Source organism: Xenopus laevis, chromosome 4S, assembly GCF_017654675.1.
Source record: "Xenopus laevis strain J_2021 chromosome 4S, Xenopus_laevis_v10.1, whole genome shotgun sequence".
Classification (NCBI taxonomy): Eukaryota; Metazoa; Chordata; class Amphibia; order Anura; family Pipidae; genus Xenopus; species Xenopus laevis.
The window spans coordinates 17,587,231-17,605,497 of record NC_054378.1 but is presented as its reverse complement, the minus strand read 5'-3'; the positions used below and the strand labels follow the sequence as shown (position 1 = coordinate 17,605,497).

Genomic DNA, 18,267 nt, shown 5'->3' with positions numbered 1-18,267 from the left:
AAGTAAACTCTCACTGACTACTAGTCTACTAGTGATGGGCGAATAAATTCACCAGGTGCAATTCCCAGCAAATTTCCACATTTCGCCCCCCGCCACATAAATTAGTGAAATTTCCCAGCGGAAAAACCATTACATCAAAAATATTTAGGCACGTACATAAACATTGTCGCGCATCAAAATTTATTTGGACGCCCATTAACTTCAATGCATTTCAAAAAGTTTTTGCTGTTTCACGGGAAATTCGCAAATGTTTCAGTGAAGTAAAACGGGAAAAATTTGCCCATCAGTACCTTCAGCAGAACATTTAATTAACCCTGTTGGGGAGACCTTGGTAATCCCTTTTAACTCATGTAGGCTTAGTTACATTTGATGGGTTTAGTTAAATGAAGTGATGGGCGAATTTATTCGCCAGGCGCAAATTCGTGGCGAATTTGCGCGATTCACCGCCAGCGAATAAATAATTTGCGGAAAAAATTTGGCGGCTTCAAAAAAGATTTTTCCGAAAAAGCGGACGCCTGCGTAAAAAACGGGTGCCGGCGTCAAAAACGAGACGCCGGTGCCGTTTTGCGAATTTTTTGCCGTTTCGCGATTTTTTCGGCGAAACGGCGCAAATTCGCCCATCACTGGTTAAATGTTCTGCTAAAGCTAGTTTTAATGGATCAGAACCAACCCATAAACTTTCTATAGCTTGGAACTGTTCAGGTGCTTCCAGTTATTTTTAAAAAGCCATGTATCCCTGTGCAGGAAGCCTGCCATAATTGAATTTACCTATTTTGGAGGCACGGATATGTCATCAACATTTTTTTTAAAAATTTAGAATTTAGTTTGATTATAAGGAATGTAATTAAATATAAATATTGATGCGGTAAATATATTTACACATGGCAGATCCACATTAACCCAGTTATTGATTCAGGTTTCCATGCTTATGAGACTGGTATCTTAGCCAAATGAGTCCATAAAGTAAAAATGTTGATGTAATTTAGGTCTTCAAAGCTCTAACCAAAGTGGACAGGCAATCTAGTCCTATATTTTCCCTGGGACATATTTGTGGCATTTGGCCAGTCTAGATTATCTGCTCTTGGCAGCAAAACGTCATCCATCAACATATTTGGCTCCCTATAACTGATAAAGATATACAGCCAACTGGTTCTAGTGAAACATTTTATCAAACCAGAAATTGGAAGCTCTTTTAGCAGTTTAGCAGTTTAGCAGTTAACTAAAGGTTTGTGGTTATTTATAACCAAGTATATCTACTTGGACTAATGGTGGACTAGGAGTTAGCGAATACTTGTTGATGATAAACATATGTTTTATATTTCATTACATATTGAACAAAATGATGAACTTGTCAGAGGAACAACTAGCTTTCCTATGCTCCCCCATTAGCTCCATTATGAGTCAGTAGAGGGTTCAAGTGCAACATTGTTGCTTTGACCCCCCCTTCTTATGAAATGTATAGGTGAATAAGTCACCAGTACACTTGCACCTGCAAATACATGAAACAGATGGAGCCAAGAAGGAGCAGAACACGTCAGAATATTTATCTCACTGAAAAATGGTGGGCCACTGTTCTATAAATAGTGAAATAGTAAATTAATGTAAATGCTTGGAAAATCTGTTCTCTAATGTATGATCCATGTGTCTTCTAGGTACAGGTATGGGACCTGTTAAATCAGAATGCTCGTGACCTAGAGTTGTCCGAATAATGGATATTTCTGTAATTTGGATCTTCTTACCTTAAGTCTATGGGAAAATCCTGTATATATTAAAGGGGTTGTTCACCTTTGAATTAATTTTTTTATTATTTGTGGTTTTTTAGTTACAGGTATGGGATCTGTTATCCAGATTGCTTGGGATCTGGAGCTTTCTGGATAATGTGTCTTTTCATAATTTGGATCTTCATTCCTTAAGTCTACTAGAAAATCATGTAAAAATTATCTAAGACGAATAGGGTTTTTTGGCCTCCAATAAGGATTAATTATATCTTAGTTTGGATCAAGTACAAGCTACTGTTTTATTATTACAGAGAAAAAAGGAAATCATTTTTAAAAATGTGGATTATTTGGATAAAATGGAGACTATGGGAGACGGCCTTTCCGTAACTTGGAACTTTCTGGATAACAGGTTTCCGGATAATGTATTCCATACCTGTATTAAGTTTTTTTTTAATTCAGAAGCTCTCAACTTACCCTATCAACCATGCTTTGATTTGAATAAGAGACTCGAAGATGAATAGGAGAGGCCTAAATAGAAAGATGAGTAATAAAAAATAGTAATAACTTTAGGGGGCCGATTCACTAAGGGTCGAATATCGAGGGTTAATTAACCCTCGATATTTGACTAGGAATTAAAATCCTTCAACTTCGAATATCGTAGTCGAAGGATTTAGCTCAGATAGTTCGATCGAACGATCGAAGGATAATTCCTTCGATCGAACGATAAAATCCTTCGAATTGAACGATTCAAAGGATTTTAATCCAACGATCTAAGGAATATCCTTCGATCAAAAAAAGTTAACCAAGCCTATGGGGACCTTAACCATAGGCTAACATTGACTTCGGTAGCTTTTAGATGGCAAACTAGGGGGTCGAAGTTTTTTTTAAAGAGACAGTACTGCGACTATCGAATGGTCGAATAGTCGAACGATTTTTACTTCGAATCCTTCGATTCGAAGTTGTAGTTGTAGTCGAAGGTCGAAGTAGCCCATTTCAAAAACTTTGAAATTCGAAGTTTTTTACCTTCGAATCCTTCACTCGAAGTTAGTGAATCGGCCCCCTAAATGTGTAGCCATACAGAGAGGGTATTTTTTTTTTATATGGGGTCAGTGACCCCCATTTGAAAGCTGGAAAGAGTCAGAAGAAGAAAGCAAATAATTCAAAAACAATACAAAATAAAAAGTAAAGAAAAACTGAAAAGTTGCTTATGAATTACTAAAAGTTAACTTAAAGACGAACCACACCTGTTAATAAAACCAAAAGGCTGGCTCTGCTTTCAATAAGGATTACTTATATCTTAGTTGGGATCAAGTAGAAAATCTGGATTATTTGATTATAATGGGGTCTATGGGAGAGAGCCTTTCTGTAATCTGGACTTTCTGGATAATGGGTTTCCAGATAACAAATCCCATACCTGCATTCTGGCCCAAGTCTCTGTATAAAAAAAATTACTTAAGTACCAAGCAAGAGTATGATAATGGTCTGAACTGTGTTTACTAATACTTTTATTGCTCACCAATGCAGATTTTTTTCCTTGTTAGACATCATCACCAAAGACCACAAGCTGGAGATGTTTACCAAATAATAATCATTATTGTCATAATTCTATAATACTCTTCTACACTCAAAACATTTAACCTCCTCCTTAGCTTTACAATGAAGTGTATTTACTTATGATTTGACTTCTTTTTGCCTTTGGTATTCATGCATGGCAGCCGTGAGAGGTGACTGATTATGCAGGCAGGAAGCCTCACTGGGCATCTTAGCCCCTCCAGTGAGGTTTTCTCTCTCTGCCTGCAATGCATTTTAATCATCCCTCTCCTTGCAGGAACAGAGGAACTCACAGTAAGTCCATTGTTCCCTGTAATTGTCACAGGACGCTACAGTTCGCTTGCCTGCAGCTATCCAATTAACATATCACAGCTACACAAAATATTGTAATGCAATTTATTATATACAAATAAGAAGGAGTAAATGAATCAGTATGTACCTCTGACATCCAACCGATTCATCTAGAAATACTACTCTAGCAGTATTGTACCAAAAATGCAATTAAAACTTATTTTTAATGAGTTCAAAATCCAAGTTTCTTATGAACAATCAAAACACAAGCGGGTGGATCAAGACGTGCAACAGATGAGCTTACTCGGGTCAACAGGGACCAACAATTTCATCTAAGAAAAATCAAATTCAAGTGACTTTGCATTCCCCTGTCTGTCAGCTACTGATTCTCTAATGGTGGTGACACAGACCAATCAGGTCTGATCTCCAACCATCTGCCCAGACGTGGAGCATGTGAGAGTCCCCACTTGTGTCATTACTTACAGTAGCTATTCTGTTGATAGAGCTTAAATAATAATTCATGTAAGGTTTGTGTTAAACAAATTACATCCCAAACTAGGTTTTGAATCAGGGACCTGGTGCATTCCAGAGTTTGCTCCTCCTGCTTGTGCCACAGGATGCAACAGCCTGAAATATGATATCTTCTGTGACACTGCCTCCATCTTCTGGTAATCCTGTTCCTGCTCCTGCTCCTGTTTATGCACCTGTTCCTGATTCTGAACCTGTTCCGTACCTTTGTTCTGTTCCTGTCCTGTTCCTATCTGGTCCCTGTTCCCTCTGATTTTTGATCTCCCGGTATTAATCAAATTAAGCAACTCTGCATGTATTTTGCCTGTCCCGACGTTTGGCCTGTCGCTGACATGTTTGTCTGTTGCCTGCCCTTGACCTTCAGCCTGAACTCTGACTTTTTTTTGCTGAGGTGTTATATCTGTCTGCAGAGGTGTGTGCACTTTTTTCCTCATTAAAACTAAAAGTTAAACAGCACATTGGCTCCTGTCGGTCAATACTCTACTACAATAGTAGACTAGATATATCTAGTCTTCCACACTCCTGTGACGATGACATCTAAAGGATATTTTTCTAGCACTTCACATTATTCAGCAGCCTAAGAGACCATAATATTGCAGGACACTCCATCAGGCCTTTACCAGGTCTCTCGATTTTTTCCAAGAATGGAGCTAACCATACAGAGTGATCTTTTGGTTTAGCTGAAAAACAACTATCCATTTGTCCTCTCTGGTTTACCTCACTATCATTCCATGTCATATGTAAAGGGAGATCCTTCACTGATTCTTTCAAGCCTCTTTATCATTAGAACCCAACTCATCCCTCTTTTCCTTACTCGGTGGAGCACATGATACTGAAGTATGAACGTATGAGTTTTTTCAATCAAGTCTATGGTAAGTGGTGATCCATTTTCAATAAAGCAGAAAGTCCAGTTGCTTTAGACTTAATTCTACTAGATACTGTATATCATGACCTGGATGACTGATAATCTTCATAGACAAGTCATTTGATAAGGGTTATAAAGAGCAAATCAATCTCTTTTAGACATACAGTAAGCCCAAGATGAGGCTTGTGCATTGTGTAGAGCAGTTATCTCTGTGCTGGCATTACCTAAAACTAGTTAATTACCCCAATGGATTACATTAATATCACTGGTCAGTAGTACAGGTGTGGGATCCATTATCCAGAAACCGGTTAGTCAGAAAGCTCAGAATTACAGAAAGACTGTCCCATAGTCTCCATTTTATCCAAATAATTTCCCTTTTCTCTGTATTAATAAAACAATACAATACTCGATCCCAACTAACATATAATTAAGTCTATTTGGAAGCAGACCCAGCCTTTTGGGTTTATTTGATGTTTACCTGATTTTCTAGAAGACTTTGCAGACTCAAATTACAGATCCATTATCCAGAAAACCCAGGGTCCCCAGCATTCTGGATAACAGGCCCCATATCTGTACAGAGAATAAAGCCTGAGTGACATTATTGATTAAGAAAATGCCCATTGGACAATTCATTAACATACACTCTCTCTCTCTGAATTTTATTTTTAATGATACCAATACATGTGTTTATTATACAGTAGGATGGTGTGATTTCATTTACTTGTGATATTATAATGAGAGCTGGGTTTTTATTTTTTTGGGAAACATATTCCCATTCCTGATCGATATTGGTGATTAAGGAGCAAACATCTTATACACTCACTGTGCCAACGTGTCCAAGAACATCTCATACTCACAACACCTTCATAAGGTCCAATGCCTGGTGTTAAGGCTAATTTCACAAAGTACAAGAAAGTAATATATTCCATGTACCTGCACAGATGGCAAGCAATGATTACAGAACCACTAATATAAAGATTCAAAGCAATTAAACATGTTTTGGAAGCTTACTTTAAATGCTGTCAGTGATATAGCAAGCATCATCGTCTAAGGGACATTTTAATTACACAGTAAGTCTTAGACAAAATTAGAAATGCTCTTTTTATAAAGCACCGACTGCCATTCACAGGATGTAGAACAGGAAGCAAAAACATTGATTTTTAACCTGCAGTTCTCCAGCTGTTTCTGAGCCTGAATTCCACAGCCTTAACTCCATGACTTACTCATGTTACTGTATATCAATTATCTCATTATTATATAACACTATTACGGATATGGGACCCGTTATTCAGAAAGGTCGTCTCCTAGACTCCATTTTATCCAAATAATCCTAATTTTTACCAATGATTTCCTTTTTCTCTGTAATTATAAAACAGTAGCTTGAACTTGATCCCAACTAAGATAAATTAATCCTTATTGGAAGCAAAACCAGCCTATTGGGCTTATATAATGATTTTATGAAATTTGGAAAGATCCCTTATCCGGAAAACCCCAGGTCCCCAGCATTCTGGATAACAGGTCCCATACCTGTACTACATTGTAAACAAACTTCAGCAAATCAGAGACTCAGGATTATCATAGCAGGAGCACTCCCTTTTCAAAATGTGAAACCACTACATGGGACATGTCCACCATGATGGATCTGACCATGTTACTCCATGTTTCAGCTATGTGCTAGGGAGACATTCATACCGCAGAGCATCTCCATGATCACTTAGAGCTGCTCAATTTGGGCAGCCTGGAGTAATTAATGATCACAAATGTCATCAATAATATGAAATTGGATGAAAAAATACTTATATGTACTAGCACCAAGGCAGAGAAGAACACAATCTGTTGAAGTGATGACTTTCAATTTGTAATAGGTTTAAACTTTGTGATCCTACTGCTGGTTACGTTTAAAGGATAAGTAAACCTTTAAAATAAGTGAATGTAAAATGGATGAGGGTTCAATTCTAAGCACTTTTGTAATTTACATTCATAATTAATTTTGTTTTTATTCCAAGATATTAAGGGATACATGTGCTGTTAATGTGAATTAATTTTGTTACAACAGCGCCACCTGTCTGACCACCATGTAGTCAAGGAAGTTGTCAGGAGAAAGAAAGCGGCTGCTCTGATGTTCTTCTGCTTAGGAAAAAAAATATAAAACTTTCTCAAATATTTCCTAAGCAGAAGAACATCAGAGCAGCCTCTTTCTTTCTCCTGACAACTTCCTTGACTACTTGGTGGTCAGACTGGTGGGAAACTGACCAGCAGGTGGTGCTGTTGTAACAAAATTCATTCATATTAACAGCACTTGTATCCCTTAATATCTCGGAATAAAAACAAAATAAATAATGAATGTATATTACAAAAGCGCTTAGAATTGAACCCTCATCCATTTTACATTGACTTATTTGAAAGGTTTACTTATCCTTTAAGAGACGTGGGTAGAAAAGGTGCTCATTTTTATAGGTGGGTATTAAGATTGGTAACATGCCATATCTGGCCTTTAAAATGACTTTATAGAATCCGCTTTAGTCTGTGGCATTCTCTACAGTAAAAAGGGGTGATGTCTTGGTTTCATCTTGCCTGATTTCTGAGTATTATACAAGCAATCTGTAGATAAAAGTCTTTATATTTATTTTTTTTATTGATGACAAAGAAGAGAAATGTTCCAAAAACACAAATCACAGATGGAAACACACCGACCAGCTGCAAAAATAATTATTTAGCTTTTTTCCCCCCTTGTTGTTATGATCTAGACTAGAGGAATATCTTAACTTGAGAAGGAACAAAACATCCCTAACAACAAGTTGAAACTGCAGTCATTGCTATGGAAACTATTGTGCCGTATCTATTAGGATATGTGCCATTCAGTCTCCACTCAATTGTGAAGGTGGGAAAGGGAGATCAGAAATATATAAGGTTATCCTTGGAAGGGTGCGAAAAAAAGGAATTGGTGTCGGAGAGTGAACAGGCACAAGGCAGTGTTAGGGGGTTATTTATCAAAATCCAATTTTTTATGATATTTTAAAATAAAAACGTCCGAACAAACTAGATTCCACAATTTGACCTTATTTATTATTAAAAAAGCACAATGTAATCAGATCAGGGGGAAAACTCAATAAAATGTATTTTTTCGGAGGTTTCCCCAATCGCTTGATTTTTTTGGGCTCTTCCCGTAAAAGCTCGAATTTTTCAGAATTTTGCCAGAAAAGCCCAAATGGTCAGATTGGTCTAATTCCAGCGCAGACCACAGAAACTTCCAAATAGGATAGGGACCTCTCCCATTGACTTATATACAACATCAGCAGGTCTGAGATGGAGAATTTTCAGACTTTTTGCATGCTCTGGGTACAATAAATCTCAAAAAATTCTGGGTTTTTTTCTACTAAAAAACTAATTTAATAGTAAAAAAAAACCTTGAGTTTTGGCAATAAATAATACTTTAATAAATAACCCCCTTGGTGTCACAGCCCAGGTGTTCATTATGCTAAAACAGATACTGAAGTCAGACTTTTTGCATGCTCTGGGTACAATAAATTTCGAAAAAATTCTATTTTTTTTCTACAATTTTTTTTTATAGTATAGTACCGAGCTTATCTGCTGTGTATCCTGTGCCTTTTCTCCTTTTCCAGCTTAAATGGCTACTCCCATGGCTACACAGCAGCTTGTTTATATAAACTATAGTAGTACTTATCTGTTATCTACTGTGTATCTTGTGCTTGAATTGCTGCCCCCATGGCTTCACAGAAGCTTGTTTATATAAACTATAGTAGTACTTATCTGTTATCTACTTTGTATCCTGTGCTTGAATGGCTGCCCCCATGGCTACATAGCAGCTTGTTTATATAAACTATAGTAGTACTGTACATATCTGTTATCTACTGTGTATCTTGTGCTTGAATGGCTGCCCCCATGGCTTCACAGCAGCTTGTTTATATAAACTATAGTAGTACTGTACATATCTGTTAGCTACTGTGTATCTTGTGCTTGAATGGCTGCCCCCATGGCTTCACAGCAGCTTGTTTAACTATATTAGTACTTATCTGTTATCTACTGCGCATCATGTGATTGAATGGCTGCCCCCATGGCTACACAGTAGCTTGTTTATATAAACTATAGTAGTACTTATCTGTTATCTACTGTGTATCCTGTACTTGAATGGTTTCCCCAATGGCTATACGGCAGCTTGTTTATATAAACTATAGTAGTACTTAAATGTTTTCTACTGTGTATCCTGTACTTGAATGGTTTCCCCAAATGGCTACACAGCAGCTTGTTTATATAAACTATTGTAGTCTTTCTAAAGCAAACACACCAGTTTAACCAGTGCAACACAACAGTACATTTTATTGTTATTCCTTTAAAACACTTTCATTTTTTGATGTTACTGATCCTTTAATTTGCATATATCTTTATGGGTTGCGATTCAGGTCGGTATTAGTCCCAGATCTTTTGGAGAGGATTTGACACTGGTTTGCATGTTATAACTTGTCTTTCCTTTTCTCATGGTATCTCATTGCTGTGGCTGGGTATCTTAAAGAAATGGTAACACCAAAAAATTATAGTGTATTAAAGTAATGAAAATGTACTGTACAGATTGTGCAGCACTGGAACATCTGGTGCGTTTGTTGCTGAAACTCTACTATAGTTTATATAAACCAACTGCTCTGTAGCTATGAGGGCAGCCATTCAAAGCTGAAAAAGGAGAAAAGGTACAGGATACACAGCTGATAACAGATAAGCTCTGTAGTATACAATGAGATTTTTCAGAACATATCTATTATCTACTGTGTATCCTGTGCTTGAATGGCTGTCCCCATGGCTACACAGCAGCTTCTTCATATAAACTATAGTAGACTTTCTGAAGCAAACACACCAGTTTTACCAGTGCAGGGCAACACTACATTATATTGCCATTCCTTTTCCTTTTCTGGTGTTACTGTTCCTTTAAATAAGTAAGGCACCCATGAGAACAGAGCTATTTTATGTATATTCTCAATCTCCAGAGGAATTTTAGGCATTAAATTAATAGATATTGTTTTGACAAAAATAACAGAGATCTGGAACCTTTTTTTCTCCATGCCTGATATAATTAAGGTGAGCAGTTAATTTTAACGTCAACTACTTTTAAAGGATTAGTGTTCCTTTAAGCAGCATTAGCTGATTTGCCTGAGTTTTTGCAGAGACCCTTTTTTTCTCCCCTCAAACAAATCTTCAATAGGCTATGGCTGTCCTCCAAATTTTTAAAACACCATCATCTAGTAGGTTAAACGTTACACTTGTCATAAATAAAATTGTACAGTTAATCTTCAAGTAGTTCATCCTTAAACGTTCAATTTGCCATGACACTTGGGAGAAGATCACACTAAAGAAATAGAAGAACACTTTGAATGTCTCTTTTATGGGTTCCTATAGCTACACAAGGGACAGTTAATTTCATAAGTGAGTCAATTTTAAAATGGACTGTGTACTTTTCTATAATGTCTAGATTTTCCATTCATGTTTTAATGATATCCGTTAAATGCAACATCCTTTATTTCCCAGCTGTTATGACAGTGTTATTTTGCCTCTATCTAGCCTTAACAACCTAGAAGTAGGCATGTCCTAGTGACCTGGTGTTGCATTCTGGACATGGCCAGCAGAACTGATTCCTAAATGGACCTTTACAGAACATGGACAATTCCCTTAGTTTGCTGAGAGCTAGTACAGAGAGCTACATTATATGGCCATAAGGATTGGACAACTAAAATAACATGTCCTTAGTTGGAAAGCTCATTGATGGTTCCCAAACCATCTTCAGAAGCAATGACAGCACACAAAATTGAAGGGAGTGTAGGGATTTTATAGGTGACCTTACATCACAATGTGCAATACCAATCTTTGGCTGAAGTGTGTAAAGTTAATTTCCTTGTTTATAAATATTCTCATTCATCCAGGTCATGGTATATCTGTAGAAATAAGTCAAATCAACTGGTCTTGCTGTGCTTTTCTTAAAGACATTTCACCAGTCATCCAACTGGCTTTCTCAATTCAGAATTCGAACTTTATTTGTATCGTTATTCAGAATTGAGAAAGCCGGTTGTATGACTGGTGAAACGTCTTCAAGAAAAACATAGCAAGTCCAGTTGATTTGACTTTTTCTACAGATAGGGGGTTATTCATTCAAGTCCAAATGTCAAAAACTCCAAAAATTTGAATTTATTGAAAAAAACCTTGATTTTTTTCAGGATTTATTATTCCCCCGAGGATGGAAAAATTCCAAATCCGAAAATCCGGCATCTCAGACTGGACGAGGTTGTATATAAGTCAAAGGGAGAGGTCCCGAAGATAACCTGATATGCACTGGGTTTTGTGCAATAATCTGAAGAGTTGGTGGTTTTCTGGCAAAAGTCTGAAAAAAAGGAATTCAAATTTTTCATAATTTTTTTTCAGGAAAATGTATTGATAAATAAAGGGAAATAACCCGTGAGGATTTGGTCAGAGTATATTTTAAAAGATAATGAAATATTTTCGGAGTTTGATAAATAAAGTTCATTACCGTTTGACTCTGGAGTGCAAACATCCTCTGGAGTGACACAGTATGTGGCATTTTACCATGTGGCAGTCTGATGAAAAAGTCTTGCTTTTGCTAATACCAGAAGAGCAGCATCTGTCTGAATGTATCATACCAACAATAATATTTTTTTGAGGAGGAATAATGGCTTCAGCCTGTCTTGCTTGATTCCGTCTAGGGACCCTGGTTTAATTTAAAGCATATGTTATGATACAGTGTGCAATGACATTCATTAAAAGTCTGTTCTTCTTCTACTTTGTGGTACAGATGGGGCAGAATAATGTCCCATGCACAAAGCAAGGTCAGTAAAACATATGTTTGATGAAAGAACTTGACTGGCCTGTAGAAAGCCCTGACTTCAAACCAACACTCAGACTCAACATTGACTGCAAGCCAGGTCTGATCACCAACATCTATGTCCAATCACCAACATCCATGTCTAACCTTACCCATGATCTTGTTGATGAATGGAAGCAACTCCTGCAAACAATGTATCCACCTCTAAAGGGAAGCTGTTTTAGTAGAATGAAATTCTTACAAAGCAATGACAACTGAATGAAGCATTTTAAAGATACTAGATGCAGCTATTGTACTCACAAATAAAAACTACTTACACAGATCTCAGGATTCCTTTAAATGTAAATACATTTCTAGATGTTGGTTTTGTGGGCTGTTTGGCAGAAAAATCTGATATTTTCATCCTTCTGCAATTTGAATACTCCATTGCAGAAGGCCATTGTACTGGAAAAGAGTCAATGTTTGATATACCTGATACTACCCTGCGCTTTTTCTTAGAAAAAGTGATATACAGATATAGCCGCCAAGTGAAAGTCAAGTTATCTTGAGCATCTCACACTTATTTTGCATGGGAATGTAGTAGAGATAAAGATCTCCATTTTTATCAATGCTTAAAATGTAAAGAATTCACTAAAGCAATAAATGCCCCTAATATTAGTGGTTCATGGTAAACATAAACTCTATTGTCCATCCAGCTCATGCTAATAGACTCCAAGACCACTAGAGGCTCAAGTTTCCATAACAACAGATAAAGATCATTTGGTGGTGGGAAAGCCTATGACAAAATAACTTCGGATTTATGGTCCTTGAGCAGTTGCTGAGTCAATGTTTAGAAGTTGTAATTCTTCACCAGCTAAAGGGACAAAGATTGTGTAACAGTGATATAAAGATTTACTGTCTCCATCTTACATCTTAGTGTCAACCTCTTATCCAGCTGTCACCTTCAGTTCTTACTGTCAACTTCTTGCTGTTTTATTGGTTAATATTGTCACCCTTTTGCTTTGCAATCTTCATTATACCCTTATGTGTCCACTCCAGCTTCCACACTCTCAGCATCTTGCCACTAGTATCCCATTCTATCATCGTTTTGTCCTACTATGACAATTGTCCCACGCCCTTTCTATCTTTGAACCTCTGCACTTTGGTGCTCAGGGCAGTCACTGTTATTTGGATCAGCTAAAGATAGTTCCTCTGGGCTTTGTCAGTGGAATGATTCAGCCGGAAATCAGGACAATGACTTTAGTCATGGTTTTTCTAAATCCATCTTTGCTACTGGAATGCTCTGGGTGTTGGTGATGAGCACATAAAACAAAGGTATATCACTGCAGTTATTAACATAGGAAATTGTATTTCATGGGGTGAAAATGCCACACTCGAATGAAATTGATGGTCTATATATAGAAGCCTCTTGTTGTATCTTTATACCATTATACTATATGAAGTGTAAACACCATCTATCATCTTAGTACCTTGCTGCCACATACACATGCATCTCATCCGAGAAAAGAATGCTAAGAACATAACACGCTGCCTGTTCTGCAGCTTTTTATGCAATGCCGGAACATTTATTTCAATGACTGTTTAACCCTTGTAGGGCACGGACCCAACCCATAAGAGCATAAATCATAGATTTCCACATGCCAACGCAACTTTCAGTTGTTATACTACAAATCCTATCGTCCCCTGACAGGCTAAGTATTCTGTTACTTCTAATTCTACCCCAGTTGTTCATCACGAGGAGGTAGTTGATACAAAAGAAGCAGAATATAACATACAGTTGTGGGTTTCTGATAGGACAGACATGTGCGGTTAACTCGGGGATGTTAAAAATTCAAGAATCCTACCTCGTTCATCATAGCCGAGCCACCCTAAGTGAGCACTCGATTCACTGCCAATATCAATTGGTTTAGGAGATAAACATCACAAGAGAGAGCCAGGACCTATTTAAAGAATTACTGCGTCAACTGAAAGGCATTTCAAATCACTTGGGAGGACACGTAGTTGGCAACCCGGCACTTGTACAAATAGGTTTCCCAGTAAAGCAGGTTGAGATTGTGTTTGTGGCTTCCCTAAAAAATCAGCTGGTTGCACTTTTGTACTGCATCGTGGCACTAGAAATAGGCCAATCTGTCCTGAGGACATAATCCCAGGAACAAATGTAGCCAGTCAAGGATCCAAAAAGGTTCATTCCAACAAAAGTCAAGGCCTCATATTTAATTAGAGAAAATTAGAATTGAGCAGCAATACCCTATGTATTTCCCATAAACATACAGTACTCCTTGAGTGCTTGCAAATTTAGACGAATTGGACTGACATAAAATGATTCATGCAGTTTTTGTGGTTATCGGTCTCCGGATAAATCACATATATTGTACTTTCTGTTAGGCTAAATGTAGACCTATAATTCTAATTCTCAGAATTGAAGGTTAGCACCATATTAAAGGGGATTTAGCCTTTTTTCTTAAAGGCTCCCATTGGTGCCCTCAAATGGAGTTTGGACATGCCAGCACAACACAAAAGATGAACGTTCCAACTGCTTTAAAAAAAATTTATACTGTAGGATTATTATGCTTAAAATACATGAGATGGAGTGCAGAGAGAGGGGTAATAAAGAAAGAAGAAAGGGGTAGAATAATTAGATAGAAAGAAAGTCCAGTTGTTTTAGAATTTATACTTTTTTTTGCCTTCCTCTGGATCAACTAGCAGTTAGGCAGGTCTTTTTTCCACCTAACTTACTATGTTATATAACACGACCTGTATGAATGAAAATCTTAATAGTCATAGACACATGATAGATGATGATAGAAAATAGAATGCAGGAGAGATAGATTAATAGGTAGAGATAAATAGATACCAGCTAAACAGAAAAATGATAGATACCCAAGCCAACGAGAAAATGCATGGCCAATGACATAGTTGGGTAAAGCCCATCAGAGGAGCCCTATGATAACATGGACCCATAAATATAACAGAAAGGGTTTCATATTTTGAATCTATTCTGCAGGGGTGTCCAACCTACATGAGGCCCCAAACACTTGTTCTTCAGCCATAAGAAGAGAATCACAGTTGAAGTTCAAAGCCGGGTGGCTTCATGGGACTGGGAGACTCTCAATGTCTCTTAAGCTATCTGTTATTAATGAACTTTGACAATACCTAATTAGGGATTTCCAAGGAGGACTTTTTTTCTAAGCAGATTGCTTGTTGGTAATACGCTCACCATCAGTATTTTCCTGTTTTAACTGGCAGTCTGCCCCTTTCCTTATTTCTCTCAAAATACTCCCAAGAAATGAAGAATGTTCCTACTGTATATCTTCTTAATGGTGTGCTTGGGAAGAAAGATATGGCTCAAAGGCACAGAGTTAGCTATTCATGGGAATATGGTGGAGTTATGCAGCACTGAGAATCTGTTTTTATCATGGCCCTTCCTGAATAATTTGCACATTGTGAAATGGATGGAGACTGCCATTTATAAATACCAACGTCAATGCGCATTCACCAAAATCTCAACGAGACAGAGCACCCATTGTGTGGGAAGACACATGAGGGTTTTGAAGCTCCAAGATCCTTCTCTGAAAGCTAACTCACAGCCCCTCAAGTTTGCCATTGCGGGTGGCTCTTCTGATTCATAACACTTGGGGCTGGGGCTGGGGGAGGAGGAGTGTAGGGTAACCCTTTATGAACTATGGAAGCATTTGCAGATATCTTGTAATGTATAAATAATAGAGCATGGAATGCTTTTGAGCATCCTCTATTACTTCTGTCTAAATATCAATATACCTGTTTGCATCTCTATCTATCTATCTATCTATCTATCTATCTATCTATCTATCTATCTGTCGGTCTATCTACCATCTATCTATTAATCTCTCTCTCTCTCTCTTGTTCTCTCTCTTGCTCTCTCTCTATCTTGCTCTCTCTCTCTCTTGCTCTCTCTCTTGCTCTCTCTCTTGCTCTCTCTCTCTCTCTCTCTCTCTCTCTCTCGCTCTGGCTCTAGATTTGTTTAGAAAATTCTGTGGGTCTATCTATCTATCTATCTATCTATCTATCTATCTATCTATTGTTTATGAAAGTTTAGTCAAGGGAAGAGAGAGGTGAAAAGAGAGAGAGAGAGAACACATGTTCAATGTGTGATAGATAGATAGATAGATAGATAGATAGATAGATAGATAGATAGATAGATAATAGATAGATAGATTGATAGATAGATAGATAGATAAATAGATAGATAGATAGATCTATAGATAGACCTAAAACATGCCTATTGAGATAAATGCATAATTGTTAAAGTCACTACACCATGGTTTACAATTAGTTGTTGGAGAATTTTCTGAACAAATCAAGTCTTATTAATAACTGAGTGAGTGCTAAGTGTGATGAGTGTAACTGCATCTACTCAGTCCTGCCTTCTCACATTTCCTCCATAATTAAGTGGTACACACAGACAAACATATGGTGGTATATATTATAAAAGGAAAGGACATACTGGATGAAGAGTAGAAATAATAGTATATTTGTTGCCCTTGTTCCCCTGTAAGCATTGTTGCACTTGAAAAGTATGTACCCCACTGTGAACTTTTTTACCCCTTTAACGCCTGCTTTCATTTTTGGTTGGATGTTGCATATTCCTTAGAAACCCTTATATAACCCCTGGCTCTCTCAATCTCCCCCACCTTCCCACCCCAGCCCCTGCAACCATGGAATTGATGAGTATTTGTTGACCTCGCTGCAGTGCAATGTACAGCATTGTCATGTGAATGTTGGGGTCTGCTGGTGACCTCACACTTGTGGAGACCACATCTATTACCAGAGGGATTTCCAGAGAACTACACATGGAGTCAATTGCCAACAACCAAACCGTTTGCCAAATCAGCATGTGTAATAATAAAAATAATAATAAACAACAACAACTATTATTATTATTAGCAGTAGTAGTATTAGTATTATAAGTATTATTATTATTATTAGTATTACTACTACTACTACTACTAATAATAATAATCACTATGGAAACACACAGCAAAAAGTGGCAAGGCTATCTTAAATTCTTTGCTTAAATATGTAGACATATTTATTCCTATATCTACCTGGAAGTTTAGTATTGTGTTTCCTTTTAATCACAGGGACCAATTAAATATGAAGGCCTTCAGCTGTTAATTAGAAAATTCCCAGCATCTTTTGGCTAGCTACAGATAGTGAGAGTTGTAGTTGCACCTTCCCTCGACATGGCTGGACTGCCCTTGCACTGGGTGGGTGTAAATGCCTTCACGCTCAGCCAAGATTACCCATGTGTGAAATGTCTATTGTGGCTCATAAATCAGCCCAGTTCTTTTACAAGGGACAGCATTTATGGTAATGTAGGGCTGTGACCCCAGATCACTTCCCAAGGCAGATGCTTCCGGTCACTGCAGTAATTAGTGCAGAAAGGCTCAGCCTGAGACCACTCACAATAATCACAATAAGGCACCAAATGGATCCGTTCCTCCTAAGGCAGGTCATGCTCCGTGGAACTGGCTCTTGTTATCTACACCTCCCATGAGGGTCCTATAAATAATAATGCAACCTAAGCTCCAGTTGTAAAATGAACTACAACTCCCAGCATTCCTTGCTAGCCTTTGATTGTACATGAATGTTGGGCCTGGTGGCTGGCACTTCCTGCCTTACTATACACACAGCTACAACCCCTTCCTTCCTTACTATTCACATTATCCCACATTTTTACTCACTGCCTCAAAAGGAAACCCATCCTTAGGCCACCTTTTACACTTAGAGGCTAAGGAAGGAGAAGGGGCCAAAGTGATTCCCATTACAGATCTTGAGTACAGTACACATGCTATCATTTGGATCTGTGGATGAGCAGTATGGCAGCATTCAAGCCAACGCTAGATCAGATATTCTTTCAGGGCTGTATTTGCCTCCCATTCCTCTTGTACAGAATTCATATAGGAAACTCAAGTAATGGGGAGCAACGTTGGAACTGACCTTTTAGAGAAATCAAATGGGGGATTCCAGACAGAATCTCTTTCCTACAGTAACACCATGATACAGCAAATGTACCCAATGTTGCAATGCTACCAGGTACCTCCTGTATAAGCAAGGCTGGATGCAGTGCAGAGAAGAGAGAGAGGTGCCCTCTATTCTTTACCCAATGGACAAATGTATTTTAAGCCCCTCAGACTTTCTCCATCGCCTATGGCCATTGTGTTATAGTACAACTACATGAATATTTAAAATACACCAATGACACCACCCTCACCACACATATAAGACACCACACATACATATAGCTATAATAAGGGCCACCAACCCAGAACCCACAATGCTTTATGCTCACATGTCACCCCTACATATACACACACATATACACACACATATACTGTAAAAATCTGTTATTTGATGAGCTCTTAAAAGCAGCTATGGGTGTGATACAATTTGTATTTGCCACTGTCTGCAAGTGGAACACAAATGCCCATATG

At 37.8% G+C, this 18,267-nt stretch overlaps 1 protein-coding gene across 4 annotated transcripts in view; it reads right to left on the bottom strand.

The window, feature by feature from the left end:
* lrrc4c.S (leucine rich repeat containing 4C S homeolog) overlaps nucleotides 1-18,267 on the bottom strand; it is a 496,732-nt gene that overhangs the window by 51,882 nt on the left and 426,583 nt on the right. The gene's annotated exons all lie outside the window — the stretch shown is intronic.